The following is a 20810-nucleotide window of genomic DNA, read 5'->3' as shown; positions in this document are numbered from 1 at the left end:
AAGAGATGGTTAAAAACACATCACAAAATTCCAAATTGCTCTTATCCTTTGAAGCTGAGGTGGTTTCAGAACAAAAAAAAAAAACTGTGTGACACAAAACTTGTTAAACAATGGGTAGAGATTGAAAATGCAAATACAATACTTTAAAATAAATTCCCAGAGTTGCTAATGTCTATCAGAGGAAAAGGAGGTGTAAAGGTGCCTCGTCACCGGGTTCAGAATGCCTGGGTTCTGATCTTGGCTTGCCTACTTGTTAGTATTTCTGAGCCTGTCTCCTTGGTTGTAAAACAGCGATAAAAACACCTATCCTGACTACCACAAAGGGTGGGTTTGGCGTTCAAATGAAACCATGTATCTCTTTGGAAAACGACAGTGCCCCATAAATACAGTATTCTTGTTATTGCATCGCTGAAATTATTGCAAACCCCCAAACAAGGGGCATCTAGGGAAGAGCGACTTGGCTCTCCCACGCGGCGACTGTGTGTTTCCGTCAATTTTGTCCTTTGTTTACAGGGGTATCTTGTTAAGGAAAACTTTTCAGTGTCTTAAAGATTATTTTTTAACCTACTACACAAGTAGCAAGGTGGTGCCTGTAAAAGTACCATGCAGACAAGTGCTTACGATAGACAAGTGCTCACTGCCAAGAAGCAGCCACCGGAATGCCAGGACTGTCAACAATGACTTTCCGCGGAACAGCAATTCTCGAGAAAGATGCACTCATTGTATGCGACCACCCGAGGGACGCCGGCCGCCGAACGGAAACATGAATTCGTGGAAATGGCCATCTGGTGACGTAGTAGTGACACAGTTCTCATATTCTGATACATTTAATAATGTGTCACAATTCGCTGGACTCAGCAGGATGCTGCCACAAGCTGCAAACTCCCAGCGACGCCGACGCACAGCTCCCAGCCGACGAGCAAGAATAATGCGCGCGCACTCCGCTCCCACGGATCCAGCGAACGCACCGCCGCCCACGCGGCCCGACTCGGGCGGCGACGTCGGGCCACGTGACCCTGAGCGCTACGACGGCAGGGGAGGGCGGGGGCTCCGGCCGGCTCCGCAGCGCCGCGCAGGCGCCCCAGGGCCGCGCCGAGCCGAGCCCCTCCTGCTCCCTCTAGGAGTCAAAATGGCGGCGAGGGGAACCTGGAGCAGTCCCGGAGCCTGAGCCACTGACAGGAGAGAAGAGGGCGGCGGCGGCGGCGGCGGTGGGAGGAGGATGGCCGGGGGTGCTGGCGCCGGTGCGGACGGCGGTGCTGGCGGCGGCGGCGGCGGGGGCGACGGCAGCGGTCCCAGCGGCAGCAGCAGCGGCGGGAGGAGCCTCTGGGGTGAGTGTCCCTTGGTGTCTCTGAGGCTGTGGAGCCGAGGCTGTGTCCGGTGTGGCGCGGGGCGTCCGGGAGAGGAAGGGGCTGTTCCTAGGCGTGGGGGCGCCGGGGCTGGGGCCAAGCCGCCGCGGGAGGCGCTGGGGCGCCGGGCGGGGAGGGGCCAGTCGTCCGTCTGGGGCTGAGGCGCGGCGGCGCCGGACTGGCCGGTCTCTGTGCGCTCCGAGGGGCGGGCTGGAGCGCGCAGCCGTCCCGGGGGTAGGGGCGCGAGGTGTGGCGCTCGGGGCGGGGAGAGCGGCCCGAAGGAGTCGCAACGGCAGTCCGGCCGGCTTTGGGCTCCGGGCGCCGAGGGGCGGGACCCGTCGCTCCCCGGACGCGGAGAAACCGCTCCCGAGACGGGGGCGCGTGTTTACCCGGGTGCGGGGTTGCGACCGCCAGGGGTGGGCGTGAGAGTGGCCGGCGGGGACTGGGAAGGGAGCAGGCCTGAGGACTGCTACTCCCAGGGGAAGTTAGATTGTCCGGGTAAGTTACTGTTGCGGGATAAACCTGGAATTGAGCTTTGACAGGTTGGGAGGGAGACAATACCGAGTGTTTGATAAAGAAGAGGAGGCTGTGCTTGTTGGACTACTTGAACGGCAAAAAGTGTGCATATTTCGGTACCTTATTTGCACAGTGTTTGCTAGCTTTACCCCGAGGGTGAGAACTTTCTCACCGTTTTTCAAGAAACTCTGAGGAGTGTTTCTCCTGTGAACTACAATAGCGCGTCTTCACATACCAACACAGATAATAAGTACTCTGGAGTAGGCCTAATTTACAGAAGCAGTCTTGGTTATTTTCACCAGAGCACTGTTAACTCTGCGAAAACATCTTACTGTAATGAGAAAGTAGACATTTTTACAGAATTATTTAGCTTTTTCAACTACCAACCTTTTTTTTTTTTTTTGGGGGGGGGGGAGACGGAGTCTCGCTCTGTCACCCAGGCTGGAGAACAGTGGTGCGATCTCGGCTCACTGCAACCTCCGCCCCAGGTTCAAGCGATTCTCCTGTCTCAGCCTCCCAAGTAGCTGGGATTACAGGCGCCCGCCGCCACGCCCTGCTAGTTTTTGTGTTTTTAGTAGAGACGTGGTTTCACCATGTTGGCCAGACTGGTCTCGCGCTCCTGACCTCTGGTGATCCGCCCGCCTCGTCCTCCCAAAGTACTGGGACTACAGGCGTGAGCCACCGCGCCCGGTCTGGTCAACTAACAATCTTTTGTCCCTAATAGCATCTGTTTCCTTTAGATTGCTGAAATGAATTGCTTTCTTCCTGAAATGTGGAAGAAAGACTTGAAATTGCTTTGTAAGAATCATACGTTGTTAATAGCAACTGTTATTAGACTTGTCATGGAATTTTGGAGTCAGAAAAACTTTTAGAGATCTAAAGGGGTGAATATTGTTTTAGAGCCGGGAAACCAGACCCAGAGAGGCGAGTGACTTGTGGATCCTACAGCTGGCGATGGATTAGACCAAAACTAAGATGTAGGCCTCTACACCCCATTACCCCATTTAGAGAGCTCGTTGTTACTACACTGCTGAGCTGCTTACTCTTCATTGATTGCATTCTTCACCATTCACTACCCACCCCTATCCATAGGTTTTGGTGTAATAAAGTTGAAAGTGAAAATGAGGGCCTCTGTCTCATTCTGACAGTTACTTCAAGTAACTGATGAAGATTTTTTTTTTTCCTAACCTGAACTTGATAAAAGCGGAGTGATATTTCTTTTGGAGTTTTCTTAGGCTCATGACTACATTTTCACCCGGTTTTAGCATGACTCATTCTTGCATGAATTCAGTAAAACTCATAGGTCAATATTCTGTCCCACAAAACCTGACTACTGTATTGTTTTGTGTCCCAACACCAGCATTTAAACAAGGTTTTTCTATCAGACTCTAATTTTAGGATTTAAAACACCTGTATTGATTTCTAGGTTACACTACCTAGTTTCCAGGTATCATCTTGAGTCGCAGCATTTTTATAGTGTGTCACAGGCAAACCTTCAGACGTGCAGTAATGCCAAAGTTATTCTGATTTCAGATTCTAGTCACTGAAGCTCACACATCCAAAATTACATAGGTGACTGTTGAAGGTTTGCTTTTTGCTTTGCATTAGATGAATGATGTGGAAGAAAGGAAAGAAACATAATATTAGGTTGGTGCAAAAGTAACTGCGGTTTTTGCCATTAATATATAGACTTTTCCCTCAAGTTCTTATTGGAAAGATCAGGTGTACCAACATGAGTCTCGAAGACAATCTAGTGAGTTTGCAAAGAATGCTGTTGGTATACAGGATAGAGAGAGATGAGTGAGACCCCAAGAGTCCAAAGAACGTGGGAAACTTGGGACTTGAGCTGGCCTATGAAAGTTTAGATTTACCGAGAGATTGTAGCAGTTACTTTGTGAGGAAAAAGCAAGAGTGTAAAGTGAAGATTAGCTTAGGGGGAGGGAAATGGAGACTAGGATGAGCTGACAACTGAATTTCCTGAGGAGAATGTTTTCCTTAGGAAACTTTAGTCAGTTGGAAAGCTGTTTGTCTGTAGAAAAGTTTGAGTGCTGAATTGAGGCGATTTCTACTTTTATCCTGTTGTGCAAGGTATAGAGAGCCTTTGAAAGTCTGGAGGCCAGGGATTAATGTCGTAAACCTGGAAGGTAAACCTGTTAATGATCTACAGGTTAAGTTAGAGTGAGGAGAGAATGTAATGAACCAAGGAAGACAGTAGCTGCTGTAGTAACCCAAATATGAAGAGATCTTAGAACCAGATAAAGTCAATAGGAAGGATTTGGATAGCAGACACCTGTGTGCCTAATTGTGGTAAAATACACATAAAATTTACCATCTTAACCATTTTTAAGTGTATAGTTCTGTGGCATAAGTACATTTACATTGTTGTGTAGCCATCACCACCATCCATCTGTAGAATTCTTTCATTTGGAGTTTTCTTAGGCTCATGACTACATATTTCTAAACTGAAACTGTCCATTTTCCCTTACCCCCAAGCCCCTGGCAACCACAATTCTACTGTCTCTTTTATTTTGACTACTGTAAGTACCACGTATAAGTGAAATTATACAGTATTTGTCTTTCTATATCTGGCTTATTTCACTTAGTATAATGTCATCAAGGTCCATGCATATTATAGCATGTGTCACAATTTGCTTTCTTTTTAAGGCTGAATAATATTCCATTGTATGTATTTTTACATTTTGTTTATCCATTCATCCATCGATGGGCACTTAAGTTGCATCCACATTTTGACTGTTGTGAATAATGCTGCTGTGAACATGGATGTAAAAATATCTGAGTCTCTGCTTTCATTTATTTTATGAATTTTATACCCAGAAAATTTTACATCCCCACCAGCAGTGTACAAGGGTTCCAGTTTCTCTACATCTTCACCAATACTTGTTATTTGCTGTTTGATTTTTTTTTCCTAATATTCATCCTGATGAGTATGAAGTGGTATTTCATTGTGTTTTTGGTTTGCATTTTTTAAAAATGATTGGTGATGTTAAGCATCTTTTCATGTGCTTATTGATCTTTTGTATTTTTTTAGAAAAATATTCACATTATTTCCCTGTTTTCTAATTAGGGTTTTTTGTTGTTGTTGAGTTGTGGAAGTTACTTATGTATGCTGAATATCAGTCCCTTATCAGACATGATTTGCAAATGTTTTCTTCCATTCTGTAGGCTGCCTTTTCACCCTGTTGATAGTGTCCTTTGATGTACATGCAGTTTTTAATTTTGATGAAATCCAGCTTACCTAGATTTTCTTTTGTTGCTTATGCTTTTGGTGTCGTAGCCAAGAAATCATTATCAAATCCAATGTCAGGAAGCTTTTCCCCTATGTTTTCTTTCTTTTTTAAAGATAGGTAGGTTCCGGGTCTGTCACCAAGGCTGGAGTGCACTAGTGTGATTATGGCTTACCGTAGCCTTGAACTCTGGGCTCAAACAGCCCTCCTATCTCAGCCTCCCACATAGCTGGGACTACAGGCGCATACGTCCACGCCTGGCTAAGTTTTTTAAATTTTCTGAGGAGATGGGGTCTCACTATGTTGCCCAGGCTGGTCTCCAACTTTTGGACTCAAGTGGTCCTCCCACCTCAACCCAAGGTGCTGGGATTACAGGTGTGAGCCACTGTGCCCAGCCTTTTTTTTTTTTTTTTTTAAGAATTTTATAGTTGTGGCTCTTAATTTAGGTCTTTATGTGTGGATATCTATTACCATATATGTGGTTTTTGCATTACCATTTGTTGAGAAAACTGTCCATTTCCCATTAAATGGTCTTGGCACATTTGTTGAAAATTATTTGACCATAAGTTTGAGGGTTCATTTCTGGGCTCTGTATTCTATTCTATTGGTCTATAAGTTTGTTTTTGTGCCAATACCACTCTATTTTAATTATTGTAGCTTTATAGTAACTTTTGAAATCAAGAAATGTGAGACTCCACTTTGTTCTTTTCAAGATTGTTTTGGTAGTTTGGTATTCCTTGAGATGCCATATGAATTTTAGGATGGGTTTTTCTATTTCTGCAAAAAATAGGCTATTAGTATTTTGTTAGGAATTGTATTGAATCTGTAGGTTGCTTTGGGTAATGTTGACATCTAAATACTGTCTTCCAGTCCATGAACATGGAATATCTTTCCATTTATTTGTGTCTTTATTTCAGCAGTTTTTTAGTTTTCAGTGTAAAAGTCTTTTGTGTCCTTGTCTAAGTTTATTCCTAAGTATTTTATTCTTTTTGATGTGATTGTAGATAGGATTCTTGTCTTAATTTCTCTTTTGAATTGTTCATTGTTAATATTTAAGAATGCAACTCATTTTTGTGTGTTAATTTTGTATCCTACAACTTTACTGATTTATTAGTTCTAATAGTTTTTTTACGTGTGGAATCTTTTTTGTGGAGTTTTCTACATATAGGATCGTGTCATTTGCAGACAGTTAATTTACTTCTTGCTTTCCAATTTGGATGCCTTTTATTTTTTCCTTGCCTAATCTCAGCTAGGACTTCCGGTACCGTGTTGACTAGAAGTGGTAAAAGCAGGCATCCTTGGCTTGTTCCTGATCTTAGAGGAAACGTTTTGAGTCTTTCCCTGTTGAATATGATACTAACATGAGTTTTTTATATAAGACCTTGATTATGTTCAGGTAGTTTCCTTATATTCCTGGTTTGCTGAGTGTTTTAACAGGTGTATTTTAAGAAAAATCATTTGTGGGTGCTGAAAAGAAAGAATTTCTAGCCTGGTGAGTGAGAGAATCCTGGTGTCATTGACAGAATAATATATTGTCATGAAGTTGATGTTTTAGGCATCATCTTTGTACATTTACAGACCTGTTTTGATTGAATAAAAATAATACTATAGTTATTTAGTGGGGAAGACTGACATTACTCAAATAATTATGCAAATGTATGTCTGAATAACTGTAGTACAACTAGGCTCACATTTGTATTTCTAGTATCTAGCACAGTGCCTGGCACATGGGCATTCAGTGAAGTTGCTAATTGACTCAAGAAGCAGAAGAGTAAGGTTTAACCCAGTAAAGTAAAAAACATATTGTTTATTATATAATTTTTTAATGGAAATAATGTTTATTTTTATTTTATCACTTTTTAATTTTCTTGAGACAGAGTCTCACTTTGACACCAGGCTGAGCGCAGTGGTGCAGTCATGACTCACTGCTGCCTTGGCCTCCTGGGCTCCAGCAAGCCTCCTGCCTCAGCCTCCCGAGTAGCTGGGACTACAGGCATGTGCCACCATGCCTGGCTAATTTTTGTTGTGAGAGACAGGGCCTTGCAGTGTTGCCTAGGCTTTATTTAAAACCGTTTTCCCTGTTAACCCAGTCTTGGTACAATGGTAATAAAGCAAAATCAAAGTTCACGTCTTGGTACAATGGTAATAAAGCAAAATCAAAGTTCACCACTCTAGAAGAATTAGGCAAGTGACTTTTACTAAAACAGGTATAGTATCATTATTAAAGTGAGGTAACAGTTTTTCTTTTGACTTCTTTTTTTTCTTTAGGCAGAGTTTTGCTCTGTCGCCCAGGCTGGAGTGCAATGGCGTGATCCCGGCTCACTGCAACTGCTGCCTTCCAGGTTCAAGCAATTCTCTCCTGCCTCAGCCTCCCAAGTAGTTGGGACTGTAGGTACGCGCCACCACACCTGGCTGATTTTTGTATTTTTAGTAGAGACGGGATTTCGCCCCATTGGCCAGGCTGGTCTCAAACTCCTTACGTAAGGTGATCCACCCGCCTCAGCCTCCCAAATTGCTGGGATTATAGGCGTGAGCCACCATGCCTGGCCTAGTTTTCTTTTTGGGTGAATGCTAGTGTAAGTTAGTTATCAGAATCCAAAGTTTCAGAAGGAGGCTTTATTTATTTCATATTTTATTTGTTTTAGACAGGGTCTTGCTCTGTCGCCTAAGCTGCAGTGGTGCGATCACGGCTCACCACAACCTCAGCTACCTGGGCTCAAGCAATCTTTCCACCTCAGCCTCCTGAGCAGCTGGGACTACGGGCATGTGCCACTATGCCTGGCTAACTTTTGTACTTTTTGTAGAGATGGGGTTTCACTGTGCTTCCCAGGCTGGTCTCGAACTCCAAGACTCTGGCAGTCCTCCAGCCTTGGCCTCCCAAAGTGCTGGGATTATAGGTGTGAGCCTCCATGCCCAGCTGAGGCATAATTTCAACGAAACTTTTCAAGTGTCTGCTGATTCCAGATTTATAGTGAAATTCGAACATTCAGCACTGATTTGCAGAACAAGTTCAAAATTTAAGAACCACCATGCTGTGGTGTTTTTTGTTTTTTGTTTTTAATTTTAAAATTTTGGACAGTTTCTAAATTTGACATCACAAATTGAGTGTTTTAGATACCCTTACTGTTTCAAATAATATAGTAACTTTAGAAACATAAGATACTTAATATTATAAATTGACATTAAATCCATGTCATTGTGTGACATGTGGGCATTATGTTAAGATTGAAATAGATGGGGACACTTGGAATAGATAGGAAACACTTTAATCCAATACACAGAACATTCTTTAAGTTACAGGATTCAAAATAGTTCCCTTTTAGAGCATCGTTGGGGTTTTTGGATATAGTTGTGATATAATAGAACACCGGACTGGGAATCAAACCTCCATTTAGATTCTGACTGATGTTTATAGTTTTATGATCTTAAAGAGAGTCACTTAACCTATCTGAAGATTAATTTTCTCATCTGTTAAAATAGGTATGGAAATCTTGCAGCTTTTCTACCTTTTATGTATTTTTTTACTCCATTCTTTTCCTCTCTATTGCCACTCCCTTATTAGTCTGGACTACTTATTAAACAGCCTGCCAGCTAAGTCTCTGCAACTTGTTCTCCCACTGTACGTCTCCATCTCTGGCTATTCTCTATATTACTATGACAATTATGTTCTTTAAAAAACAGGCCAGATGCGGTGGTTCACACCTGTAATCCCAGCACTTTGGGAGGCCGAGGTGGGCGAATCACCTGAGGTCAGGAGTTCAAGACCAGTCTGGCCAACATGGCGAAACCCCGTCTCTACTAAAGATACAAAAATCTGGTGTGGTGGCAGGTGCCTGTAATCCCAGCTACTTGGGAAGCTGAGGCAGGAGAATCGCTTGTCCCCAGGAGGCGGAGGTTGCAGTGAGCCAAGATTGCGCCACTGCACTTCAGCCTGGGTGATAGAGCTAGACTCCATCTCAAAAAAAAATTGGAGCATGCTGCTTCTCTACTTAAAATTCCTTTGTTAACTTCCCTTGTCAATAAAGTCCAGACTCACAAGAGTTTATAGAATGTGTTCAACCTTAGGTTTCCTGTCACTCCAGCCATGCTGTTTCTTGTTCCCTGTGCCTCTGTCTTGTGTGTGTTTATCCCATTGTTTGCAGTTCTTATTCTTTGCCTATTCTGTTAGCTGCCCATCTAATGTCTACTTTCCTCTTCTTTCCTAACAGAAATCTGCTTTTGTTCATGCATGCAGCAGACTTGGAGAAGCTGATTTGTCACCACCTCCAGTGGTAGATTTCCATTAGTTCAAACCAGTCAAATCATGGCAGTTCCCTGTAAACTCTTATTTGTACCAATTAGATTTGAAGGGAAGTAGACATTCTATATCTGGGGGAGAAGATTCTTTCCCCTCTTGTATGTGAACAAGGGAACACAAGGCCCCTATTGCTACCAACAGCTGTCTTGGGATCACAAGGGATGAAGCACTTCCTGAAGATGGCAGAGCAGAGAGGTAGAGGGAATCTGGATCCTTGGTAACATCATTTAGCCACATATTTTATTGGGCCTGGAGCCATCCCCACCACAGGACTTCTCATGACAGATAGTTTTCTTAATGTTTCAGACAGTTCTTTGGAGTTATTTGCCATCAAAAATCTCTTTATTTTTTATTTTTTATTTTTTTTGAGACAGGGTCTCGCTCTGTCACCCAGGCTGGAGTGCAGTGATACAATCACAGCTCACTCCAACCTCGACCTCTTGGGTTCAGCAGTCCTGCTTCAGGCTTCTGAGAAGTAGCCACCACACCTGGCTACTTTAAAAAAATTATTTGTAGAGGCAGGGTCTCCCTGTATTGCCCAGGCGTCTTGAACTCCGGGTCTCAAGTGATCCTCCCACCTCAGTCTCCCAAAGTGTTGGGATTACAGGTGTGAACCACTGCACCTGGCCCAAAATCTCTTGATTGATACAGTCCTCTTTATTTTTCAAGATCGAGTTATGATACCTTTACCAATAGTCATACGTTCTTTTGGAACTTTGCACAATAGTCATATGTTCTTTTGGAACTTTACACTTCTCTTCTGTCCTTTATTGCCCTGTATTGTAATTGCTTGTATGCCTGACTCCTCTACATGACTGTATGGTTTGAACCAAAGTGTACAGGATGTCGCACAATGTCTAATAGTGTTACCCAATGAGTAATAGGTATTCAGTGAGTTAAGATGAAATAGTAACATGAAAGAGTGCTTTGTAAGCAGTTTTTTAAAGAGTTCCTGTTCTGCTAATTGTAAGCCATTTTTTAAATAAACATGAGGTGTGTTGTTGTCTTTAAAGTAAAAATGGAAAAACTAGTGAGATCAGACATTGTTTTTTGCTTGCCCCTCATTATTACCTAGACATTTTCATTTAGATAAAAACTATGTCAGTCTCCTGGCTATAGTCCCTTATGGAAGGAGCAATATTACATTTAGGTCTGTTTCATCTGGGATTCATTTGTGAATTCTTTAGAGAAAAATTCTATAATATGCTTCATGAGACCTAATTATTCTTGTCTTCAGACTTGCCTAAAATATTTTTTGCTTGCTTAAGACCAGACATGAGAATTTTCTTGTAAGCAGAAAGCTTTGTGACAGAACTAGATGAGTTTGTAGTGAATGTTAGTGATAGCTTATGACAGAGAAGTCTCATAGCCTCAGTTGCAGAGTCATAGTTCTGTCACATGCTTCAATAATAATGTCTGATAAGGGAGGCAGGATGGGGAAGAAGAGTTAGAATTACTAACTCTATATATTTCATCATTTATTGGCTTTGATCAAATAAATTAAACGTTAACATAGTAATTTATAGGGTTAAAAAAAATTTTTTTTTTCAATTCGTGTTCTTGCTATGTTCCCCAGGCTGGTTCCAAACTCCTGGGCTCAAGCGATCCTCAAGCCTTCTGGGTAGCTGAGATTGCCACACCCAGCTTTGCAGTGTTTGTGTTTTTTTTAAGAGACAGGATACTCATTCTGTGCCCAGGCTGGAGTGCAGTGGCCCTATCATAGCTCACTGCAGCCTCAAACTCATAGGCTCAAGAGATTGTCCTGCCACAGCCACCTGAGTAGCTAGGGCAGCAGGCACACACCATCATGCTCAGCTAATTTTTAAACATTTTTTTTTGTAGAGATGGGGTCCTGCTGTGTTGCTCAGGCTGGTCTTGATCTGCTGGCCTCAAGCAATTCCTCCCATCTTGGCTTCCCAATGCACTGGAATTATTGGCATGAGCCACATCACCCAGCCTTGTAGTTATCTTTAAAATGAAGACAAGAGGAATAGAGTATACCTTTAAAAATATATGATACTATGTGTTGGATGATTCTGAAAGGATGTATTTGCTTATGAAGAAAAACCTTCTTGTTTTGATGTCTAGTTGTCAGCTTTTTACTTTACTAAAGCCCAGTTAACTTTTCTGTGCTTTAGTTCCACATCTGTAAAATTACTCATTTTATATTTCTCTATCCGCTTTGAAAATTAAGTAAATGCTCTTTGGATTTCAACTTTTAATTATTTAAGCCAAGATCTCTCTTCTGTATTTTGTATGTGTTCTTTATGTCTGTGGGCTTACTAATTCTTGAATTTAAAAAAAATCATTTAAATCAAGCAATAGTAATAGTATATGTTTAAGCATATAGCGTATGTTTTTAAATAAATAAGCAGGCTGGGTTTTAGTGGCTCACCCCTGTAATCCCAGCACTTTAGGAGGTCAAGGCAAAAGGATCACTTGAGTCCTGGAGTTCAAGACCAGTCTGGGCAACATAGCGAGATCACACCTCTACAAAAAAAAAATGTTTAAAAATTAGCCAGGTATGGTGGCATGTACCTGTAGTTCTTAGCTATTCGAGAGGCTGAAGTGGAAGGATCACTTGAGCCCAGAAGTTTGAGGTTACGGTGAGTAGCGATCCCCCACTGCACTCCAGCCTGGTTGACAGAATGAGACCCTGTCTCTAAAAAATAAAAATAAATAAGCAATAGCATATGTTTTTAAAAAACAACAAACAACTCTCTTAAGTCCAAACTCCTTTTCGGATCCTATGGCTCATATCTTGCCACTGCCTGCTGCACTCTATATAGAAATACTTTTATTTCCTTCAGGAACCCAGTTTTGTTCTCTCCGTGGGCCTTCTCATAGTTCCTTCTGCTGTTTGGAGCATTATTTTGGCATTCTTCCCTCTTCTATTATTTTCACCAAGAAAAGAGGAAAGCTCACACTTTTTATTGTCAGTCTTGGATATCATCCCAAATGTCACTTTCTCAAGAATCATATAAGATAAACAGTTTTATTATCAGACACAAAGAAGATTTCAAAAAAAAAAATGCCCAAGATCATACAGTTTAGAAATGGCAGAGTCAAATCCAAACTCGGGCAGTTTTGCTCCAGAAGTCTTTATCGCCACTGATTTATGCTTCCCCTACATTGTAATTGCCTGTTCAACAGTTTGCCCCACTATGAGCACCTTTGGAGTGTTTGTTTGCTTGTTTGTTTGTGACGGAGTCTTGCTGTGTAGCCCAGGCTGGAGTGCCATGGTGCGATCTCAGCTCACTGCAACCTCCACCTCCCGGGTCAAGCGATTCTCCTGCCTCAGCCTCCCGAGTAGCTGGGATTACAGGCACGTACCACCACGCCCAGCTAATTTTTGTATTTTTAGTAGAGACGGGGTTTCACGAAACATGTTGGCCAGGCTGGTCTTGAACTCCTGACCTCAAGCGATCCACCCGCCTAGGCCTCTGAAAGTTCTGGGATTATAGGTGTGAGCCACCGTCCCCTTAAAAGAAGCACCTTTGGAGGAAAAATTATGCCTGTCTTGTTGTTATATCCCCATGTGCTTAGCACATACTAGGTGCTCAGAAAATATTTAAATGAATGAAAATTCTTATTTGAGGGAGAGAGTGTTTTGATTAAATTCTTCTCAGTACCTTTCATGTAGTGTGTGTGTCAGTAAATGCAGTAATGTTTTCATGCCTACTTATTATACAAAGTGAAATTTTTATGATCAAGTTAATCATGGTTACAAGCTCATTTTTTATAACCTCTCTTAATTCCTTTTTGCCCTATACTGCGTAACAGTATCACTTTGCAACTGTAAAAACTAGTGCTTTGTAGGCCTCTTTCTCATATTATCCCTCTGTGAACTGTTAAAATATAGATCATTTGTAATTAGTTTCTAAAGGGTATGTAGGAAATTTTATAAAATAAAATTATACTAGTAGCTGGACTCTGATCATTTATACTGTTTAAGCTTTTAACAAATTACAGAGGTGTAATTTCTCTGTGTGTAGAGGTTTTTTAAAGTATCTCATATTTTAAACCTTGACTGTTACCTCAAAAAAAAAAAGTGGTTTATCTGTGTCCAATAGTCACATGGTGGATAATGATGTAAGGCATGCACATTGTGTTCATGTGTTTGTTGGAGAAGTTGGAATGTCATTATACTTCAGTAGACTTTTCAAATTAAAAATCTGAAAGCTACTTCTAGCTGTAATTCTGCTGTAATTCTCAATCAGGTCAGTAGACAGAGAACCAGAAAAGTCTTCCTCCTCTCTGAATGTTCTTACCAAAGCCTGACTTCTTTGATTAATCTTTCTTTTCTGTATTCCTTACACTCTATTACAGGGCTTCTCAACCTTGGCACTCTTGACATTTGGGGCCAGGTAATTCTTTGTTGTGGAGAACTGTCCTGTGCCTTGTGAAATGTTTAGCAGCATCCTTGGCTTCTACCTGTTAGAGGCAAATAGTAAACTTCCCCTTTCCCCTCTCCAGTTGTGGCAATTTAAAATGTCTCCAGACGTTGTCAAGTGTGGGGGTTAGGGAGGGTGGAAGGGGAGAACAATCAGCCATCATTCTGTCCACTTACTCATTTGTTTTAGTATCTTCCCCTCCCTCTCACACTTACCTTTTCAGACTTCCTGCCTCTCTGCTACTGCCTCATTTCTCTGAACCTTTTTGCAGCCATGCTTCTAAAAAAGAATTGTAAAACATCTGTTCTCTCCAAGTTTTCACTTCCAGTTCAGTTTCCTCTTTTGAGTTCTATTGAAACCACATTTTTCTAGTTTTCCTCTATCTCTCTGGCTGTTCCATTTTTATTTTATCAGCTCTACCTAGTTGGACAATGGCATCGTCTTTGCCCCTTTTTTGTCCTCTGTTAATCAACTCTCAAGTCTTCCTTTCTTGCCTCATTTCCTGGTGCTTAATGTCTCTCATATATGTTGTCCTATTCATTCTTATTTAATTTTTTTTGGTAAGAACCCAATATGAGATCTAGCCTTTCAACACATTTTTAAGTATACAATACATTATTGTTGACTATAGGCACAGTGTTGCACAGTAGATCTTTAGAGCTTATTCATTTTCCTTAACTGGAACTGTATGCCCGTTGATTAATAAGTCTGCATTTCCCTCCAGCCCCTGACAACTACCGTTTCACTCTTTGATTCTATGAATTTGGTTATTTTAGATACTCACTAATCATTCTGGGTAATGACCAGGCCTAGATAAAGACCTCATGTAAGTGGAATTATGTAGTATTTGTCTTTCTGTGACTGGCTTATTTTACTTAGCATAATGTCTTCAAGGTTCATCCATGTTGTCACCATATTTCCTTCTTCTCTGAGGCCAAATAGTATTCCATTTATGTATATACCACATTTTCTTTATTCATTCATCTGTCAATGGATATTTAGGTTGTTTCCACATCTTGGCTGTTGTGATATCTATTAATTGTTAAGCTGTTCTCTGTATTGAAATCTCCTTGCCTATATTTCTCCATAGTTAAACTCTAACATCCTGCAAGGACCAGAGCAGATTTTGTCTGTTGTTTTTTGGGTTTGGTTGTTGTTGTTGTTACAGACAGTGTCTCATTCTGTTGTCCAGGCTGTAGTGCAGTGGTGCAGTCATGGCTCACTGCTCACTGTAACTTCAAATGCCTGGACTCAAGTGATCCCTCTCATCTCAGCCTCCAGAGTAGCTGAGACTGCAGGCACACACTACCACACTTGGCTAATTTTTCTGGTTTTTGTAACAGCCTGTTGCCCAGGCTGATCTCAAACTCCTGGGCTCAAGCAATCTGCCCGCCTCAGCCTCCCGAAGTGCTGGATTTACAGGCATGAGCCACCGCATCTAGCTTGCACCTCATTTATTAAGGTTCATTATGAGCCAGGCACTCTTTAAGGTCTTTGGACTATATAGTTACTGAAATAAGACACAGTCCCAGTACTCCAAGAACTTAGTCTGTTTGAGGACATGGAAATCTTAATTCATTGCTCTTACAGAGTGAGTATGGAAATTGAAGTGGATCCCAAACTTTCTGGTAGCATATAGGAAAGGGATGACTTCTCAGTTTGATGTAAACCTCATTCAATTGCCACTTCTTACATGCAGGCTATCCTGGTCACTACCCAGTCTGATTTGTGTTTTTGTACTCTCCTTTACTCAGTTCTCTTTCTTTTCCAGCCCCCAAATCATCAGCATTTCCTATGACTCAACACTTAAGCTTTTCATTCATTCTTCTAGATCCTTTTCTTTAGAAACTGGATTTAGTTTTAAGGGTTCAGCTGAAACTTTCAGATTTGTAGTAGCTCCAACAAAACATTTTATTGTGAAGTAATACACATACAAAGCTTTAAAACATTATTTTAAAGCTGACATCAGTCTGGCCATGAAATAGAGCACTGTAAGTATTCCAAAAGCCCCCCTCATGCCTCTTCCCAATCATAACCACCTTCTTCCTCCTCTTAAAGGTTACCGCTTTTCTAATCTTTATGGTAATTTCCTTGCAGATTTTTAAAAATAGCTTTATTCTTGATTACCAGCTGAATATTTATCCCAAAACAATATAGTTTCATTTTGGGAGGACAGTAGAGAAAGACATTTTATCATATCCCATTTTGTGCCTGTATTGGGATCTGCAAGATCACCCCCAGGTTTGGTGAGGAGGAAGCACAGAACTCAACATATAGTATGACTCAGCTAAGAGTTACTACAGCAAAAAAAAATACAAAGCGAAAATGCCCGTGGGACAATGTCCAGAGGAAACCAGGCACAAACTTCAAGAGTCTTATCCCAGTGAAGCCGCATAGGATGCATTGACTTGTGACAATACTTGTGAAATGTTGTCTTCCACGGATGTTTATAAGAGACTCACTGCCCAGGGTGTTTATTGGGGTATAATCACATAGGAACCCTCTATCTAGCTTGTACCAAATTCCAAGCTCCCAGAAAGAAAGCACATATTCAGCATAAACCATATTGTTTGCACAAACAGTTTAGGCATAGTAAATCACCCTTATTAAATAGTCAGGGAATTACAGGAACACTCCCAAAATCCAATTTCCCAGAGACCTGCCAGGGCCATCTTTGCATGCAGGCCTTTCTAAAGATAGCAGTCCTAGGCCTGCTATGTTGTCTTTTTGGCATAGTACCTTTTGCTGGCAAAGTACCTTTTGCTGTTTCTGAATTCAAAATTTAAGTAAAAAATCAATTATCACTTTGTTATGTTCTTTTTTTCTCCACCTGTTGTTTTCTTTCCTAATGTATCAAGATTAGCTGGGTGTGGTAGTGTGTGCCTCTGTAGTCCCAGCTACTTGGGAGGCTGAGGCAGGAGGATCTGTTTATAAGCCCAGGAGTTCAAAGCTGTAGTGTACAATAGTTGCACCTATGATTAACCACTGCACTCCAGCCTGGGCGACATACCAAACCCTGTTTCTTTAAGAAAAAAAAAGTATCAACATTAGCTCAGTGCAAAGGTTGACTACCATGATATGATTGAAAGTATATTCTGGCCGGGCGCAGTGGCTCACGCCTATAATCCCAGCACTTTGGGAGGCTGAGGCAGGCAGATCACTTAAGGTCAGGAGTTCAAGACCAGCCTGGCCAACATAGTGAAGCCCCATCTCTACTAAAAATAAAAAATTAGTTCCGTGCAGTGGCACATGCCTGTAATCTCAGCCGCTCGGGAGGCTGAGGCAGGGTAATCGCTTGAACCCAAGAGGCAAAGGTTGCAATGAGCCGAGATCGTACCACTGCACTCTTTCTTATGAAGGTTTCTGTGATTAAGTTTGGAAAGGATGAATTAAACAAAGTTAAACAGATTTCTTAACTACAGGACTCTTAGCCTTTTCACAAGAATGTGCATGACTTGGTGACTGCCTACATGTCCTGCCTCATCTCACATTTTTTTTCCCTGACCCACTTTGCTTACTCTGCCCAGATTTCATCTAATACTAAGGATCAAATTACAATTGTCTATGTTACGTGGGCATTTTCTCAGTTTGCTACAGCAATATTATGATCACTTTACCATCTTGAATATGAACTGTCCCTCCATCTCTGCTCAATTACTGTGTCAGAGCAAGCAAACATTTTTGCTATTTCAATCATACATTCAACAAAATTTGTTAAGCACCTACTATATTTGCCAGACACAGTTCTAGGCACTGGAGATACAACAGTGAATAAAACAAAAGCCCTGACCTTATATAGTTTACCTTATAGTGGGGAGTGGAAAAGGGGAACAATAATTAAAAATACATGTTAGGCCCAGTATGGTGGCTCACACCTGTAATCCTTAAGCTCTGAGAGGCCATAGTGGGAGGATCACTTGAGGCCAAGAGTTCAGGACCAACCTGTATAACACACCAAGACCTCAACAAAAAAAATAAAAATAAATTAGCTGGGGCACAGTGGTGCGTACTGTAGTCCCAGTTACTCGGGAGGACCACTTGAACCCAGGAGTTTGAAGCTACAGTGAGCTATGATCATGCCATCACACTTTAGCCTGAGTGACAGAGTGAGACTGTCTCTATTTAAAAAAAAAAAAAAAAGACTGGGCATGGTGGCTTGCACCTGTAATCCTAGCATTTTGGGAGGCCAAGGCGGGTAGATCACCTGAAGTCATGAGTTCGAGACCAGCCTGGCCAGCATAGTGAAACCCCGTCTCTACTAAAAATACAAAAAAATTAGCTGGGTGTGGTGGCAGATGCCTGTAATCCCAGCAGTAGAATTGCTTGAACCCGGTAGGCAGAGGTTGCAGTGAGCCGAGATCACACCATTGCACTCCATCCTGGGCAACAAGAGCGAAACTCCATCTCAAAAAAAAAAAAAAAAATACATTTTACTTCTAGGCATATACTTAAATGGAAATACATGTCTACACAACTTGTACACAAATGTTAGTAACAGCATTATTCATAATAACCAAAAAGTGGAAACAACCCAAATGTCCATCAGTGGATGGATGGATGCGTGAATAAATCAAATAAAATGTGGTATATCCATACAATGGAATATTATACAGCAAATAAAGAGGAATAAAGTACTACCGATAAATGCTACAGCGTGGATGGACCTTGAAAACATTATGCTAAAGTGAAAGAAGCCAGTCACAAAAGCCCACATTATTATATGATCCCATTTATATAAAATGTCCAAAATAATAGAGATAGAAATTAGATTAGTAGTTGCCTAGGATTGGGGAATTGAGGTGAGTGACTGCTAATGGAACTTCTTTTAGGGGGTGATGAAAATGTTCTAGATGTCAGAACCACTGATGGCTGAACAGATGTATCTACAAGTAATATAGTGTCAGTTAAGCACAACGTTCTCAGGAAATTCAGTAAAAAGTCAAGCCTAACATTGTACACCTCAGTGGCTAACAAAAGCATCCTCCAGTTATTTGGAAAATTTATCCATCTCGCTTCCTAGCAACAGCAGGTAATTGAGTTAGCTTAATACTTAGGACTTAATAAAATGTTAAATGTTAGTATACCAAATGACTTGAAACAATAATAACTGTGTTGTAAACTCTTAATTTAATGTTAACTTCCTCCTTAATAGAAGAATATTTACCCACATACTCTAATTTGGAGATTACAACACAAATTGAAAGCACTTTCTCAAATATTGTCCTAACTGCTTAAATATTTATATATAAATTTGTTTTCTGATGGAAAAATGTTTGCAGTAAGAAGGAGGAAACCCAGAAGTTACAAAGGAAAAGACAGTTGTCTATATGAAAAATTTAAACATTTATGACAAAAGCTATCATAGTTTTAAAAGGCCCATATGAATATTTTCCACTTATTATTTTAACATTAATATAGAAAGTGTTGCAAATTAGTGAAAAGAACAGCCAAATAGAACAATGGGCAAAGACTATAAAGCAACATGGGGACTAATGAATTATCAGTTTAATAATTTTTAAGAGATTAAAATAGCAATGGTATAATTTTTCCTCCCTCAGATTGCAAAGATGAATAATGTCCAGCATTTTGGACATTCTCATGCAGAGCTGATAGGAGTGTAAATTGCAACTCTTCTGACAATATGTCTTCAAATTAGAAACATGTATATCCTTTAACCCAAGAATCTTCTTGAAATTTATTCTAATGACATAATTTAGACTGCGCAGAGTGGGCAAAGATATGTGTAAAAGAATTGCAGTGCTATTTATAATATTGAAAAATTGGATGTGACCCTCAATATGGATTTGGTTAAGTAAATTATTACATATCTATACAACACAGTTCTATGTAGGAATTTTTTTAAGGTAAAGTAAAATTTTGTGTGTGGCCATATTTTTGCAACCTTGACATATTATGAAATGAAAATAGTTTTGTATAAAACTGTCCCTGGCCAAATTTTAAATTTTGATATACATATGAATGCATAATAGTTTTTAATTTTAGGATTTAGTATACATTTAGTTTTCACAAATAAGAAGATAGTCATATCCACATTTAAAATTTTTTTCTAATAATTCAGTATCTCTTTTACTGATTTCGTTACTGGTTTGGGTTTTCCTACCCCGTTTTAAGAATGATAATCTACAAGACTTCCCTAGTGACTATTCCGGGGTTGTTTGGAGATTATGTTTTTTAAATCATTTAAACAGCTAAGAGATAACAGATTTCAGACCATGCTTACTATGCATTTATAGCAGATATTTTATTTAAGAAGTATTTCATAACTAGAAATACTACAAGAACACTAAGAATATTGTTTCGGCCAAGTGAGGTGGCTCATGCTTTGTAATCCCAGTGCTTTGCAAAGCTGAGGCAGGAAGGTCACTTGAGGCTAGGAGTTCAGGACCAGCCTGGGCAACATAGTGAAACTCGTCTCTACCAAAAAAAAAAAAATTGTTGTTTTTTATTAGCTGGGCGTGCTGGCACACACCTATAGTCCTAGCTACTTGGGAGGCTGGGACAGGAGGATTGCTTGAGCCCAGGAGTTGGAGGCTGCAATGAGCTATGAGTGAACCACTCTACTCTAGCCTAGACAACAGAGCAAGACCCTGTCTCAAATTAAAATAAAATAAATGTGTGTGTATATGTGTGGAGTGTGTGTGTGTGTGTGTGTATAATTTTAGGATAAGTCAAAAATTCAGAGACTTTCCTCTTCACTAGACTCAAAATTCTAAGAACCATACTCACCTCATTTCTCTGTATTTCCATCATTTTCCAGTTTGAAAAATTATTCTAGATTGTTGCATAGATTAATGGAATGTGATGTACTTTTATATTCTTTTAAAAATGCATTTTTAATGGAGAAAAAAATGCAGGGGACTGACAGCTGTTTTGAATTATAATAGGTTATATTAGAAAAAAACCACATGGCTTAATAACATTCTCCTAACAAAACCCTAACAACTAACTAATCTTCATTTGCAGTAATGCAATGGAATTTTATAGAAAATGT

General features: G+C 40.7%; 1 protein-coding gene across 7 annotated transcripts in view; it reads left to right on the top strand.

The window, feature by feature from the left end:
• The first annotated feature begins 1202 nt into the window (after positions 1-1202).
• Positions 1203-20810, top strand: part of BTBD7 (BTB domain containing 7) — a 98452-nt gene continuing 78844 nt past the window's right edge. For 3 of the 7 annotated variants that reach the window (XM_054447445.2, XM_054447444.2, XM_054447447.2), the window contains exon 1: positions 1203-1328. The gene's annotated coding sequence lies outside the window, so the exon portion shown is untranslated. Of the gene's footprint in view, positions 1329-1606; positions 1845-7375; positions 7500-20810 lie in introns of those variants that run through there. The other 4 variants (XM_063652039.1, XM_054447449.2, XM_054447446.2 and 1 more) reach the window with 3 other exon arrangements.

The sequence above is a fragment of the Pongo pygmaeus genome, chromosome 15 (genome assembly GCF_028885625.2).
Source record: "Pongo pygmaeus isolate AG05252 chromosome 15, NHGRI_mPonPyg2-v2.0_pri, whole genome shotgun sequence".
NCBI lineage: Eukaryota > Metazoa > Chordata > Mammalia > Primates > Hominidae > Pongo > Pongo pygmaeus.
Note: the sequence above shows the minus strand (reverse complement) of the source record. Positions and strands in the feature narration are given on the sequence as shown.